Genomic DNA, 2,031 nt, shown 5'->3' with positions numbered 1-2,031 from the left:
CAATTTTGAACCTTCTCAGAGACTCCATTTAGTCTCCTTTTTAAGCTTCTTACCTGGACGCGAGAATAACGAACACAGCATAACAATTGGTGACCCTGACGTGATCTCGTGCCACCGGGAGAGCAGTTGCAGTTTTCAAAGGAGCTTCAACAATGCTGGCAGACATACACTCGGGCCCAATATAGAAAGGTAAAATAAGTACCTGTTTATTCAAAATCTTCAATAGATTGCATAGTGAACAATAGGAGTGTGTGTCTGTCTGGTAAGTTGGACTCCTGAGAAAGACTGCCTAAATTAATGTTAAAACAACCAAATTTATAACAATAAGAATTATATACCTTGGGGCGTTGCTTTGTCACAAGCAGGGTGAGTTCAAATTTCTTCTTTTTCTTACATTTAACCCTGCATGCTACTAATTTGTGTGTGTTGAATTTTAAATATAAATGTGTGTGGTCATTGTACTTTGGATAGGTGTCTTGTTGCATTTTCATGTAGGTGTCTCTTGTTACGTTAGTAGTTAGTTAGCCTATGACGTAAGGATATATAAGTCCATTTAACGATTATTGTTAAGATCTATGGGACATAGCGAATTGGTTACGGACCAAGTAATTGAAAACCATCAAGGCATAGCGAATCAACTTAGGGTTGAGTAACTGAAGACAGTGCTAGTCAAAAACAGTTGAGAACTGTTTTAAAAAAGTCATTTTTTGAGGAAAGGCTTGATTAAGGTGTAAGCCTTTATCAGTGGTAATAACTGTTCTATTGTCAACCAAGATATTGCGGGTGGAATACGGTATTTGGGGTTACAGCAGCATTATGTTAAATTGACGACGGTCATTTAATAGTCGCTGATGGGTTTCCATAATACTTCCACCTAATGTGTCTAAATGGCAGCAGTTGACCAATAGTGGACTATAAAGTCAAATATTACGCAGATAGGTTTATAGCTTAAGCGTAAGGGTTCCTAACTTTAAGTGATGATATCAATAAGATAAAGCCCATTTTTTAATAGTAAACTAGATAGAAATGTTATTTTAAACTGCAGTGTTGTTTTGTGTTGAATTTTCTTGACAAGATTGCACCCCGCCATTATTTAAACCACCCCTGTGAGAGACACGAGGTGTGTTTTCAAATTCCTTTGTTCTTCAGGTTAAAGGTTGGAAAATCAATTGTCATCTTGTTTAGCCCTCATGCTGAAAATAAGCCACACGGCAGTCGCCATTTCGTGAAATGCTAATTGAAGTACTCTGTTTGTTTTTACACACTCAGTCGCACTCACATGAGGCTAGGCACTCCATATTGAGAAGGACAAATCATATCTCTTGGCAGAGTTGGAACTATAAAATAGACAGGTTATCTTACTGTGGGAAGTTTGGTATTTGTAGGAGTCTGGTTTTGGAAGTATTCTTGTTTGCAAGTGCGTATTGGCGGTTCATTTGAGATATTCTTGTTTGCAAATGTGTTTTGGCGGTTATGGGCTGTGTTGTTTAACCATATTCTAATTTTCTTCCCATTTTTAAGGAAATAAGCTTCTTCTTGTTAAAAAGAGGTCAGTTTTGCAACAGCTATCCCTAGTGGATTGAGCTGTAAATTACAACAGCGCACTCTGCTGGTAATACAGAATTATTACAAAGATACTATAACATTTTGAAGCTTGATTTTAAAGGTGGGGTAGGTAAGTTTCAGAAACCGGCTCGAGATACACTTTTTGTTATATTCCATGGAATGCTCTTAACATCCCGATAGCAATGAATATCTGAAGTGCTTTGACAAAAAATCCATAAAAGAATGTCATCTGTAGAAGCCGTAATACTGTAAAAAGTACAACCATGGCCTACCTGCCTGTCAGCCTTCCATCGGGGCACAAACTTATCTCGTGCCCTCATTGGTCATGTGCGCGTTCGTGTGTGTTGGAGGAGGGGCTCTATAAGGAAGTGGCAGATTTTCTCCGGTTGTGTATTTTCAAATTCTAGCGATCTCGAGCCGGTTTCTCAAACTTACCTACCCCACCTTTAAGTGTTTTGAATGAAC

Source organism: Pseudochaenichthys georgianus, unplaced genomic scaffold (genome assembly GCF_902827115.2).
Source record: "Pseudochaenichthys georgianus unplaced genomic scaffold, fPseGeo1.2 scaffold_267_arrow_ctg1, whole genome shotgun sequence".
In the NCBI taxonomy this organism is placed as follows: Eukaryota; Metazoa; Chordata; class Actinopteri; order Perciformes; family Channichthyidae; genus Pseudochaenichthys; species Pseudochaenichthys georgianus.
The sequence above is the reverse complement of the archived record's forward strand: the minus strand, read 5'-3'. Positions refer to the sequence as shown.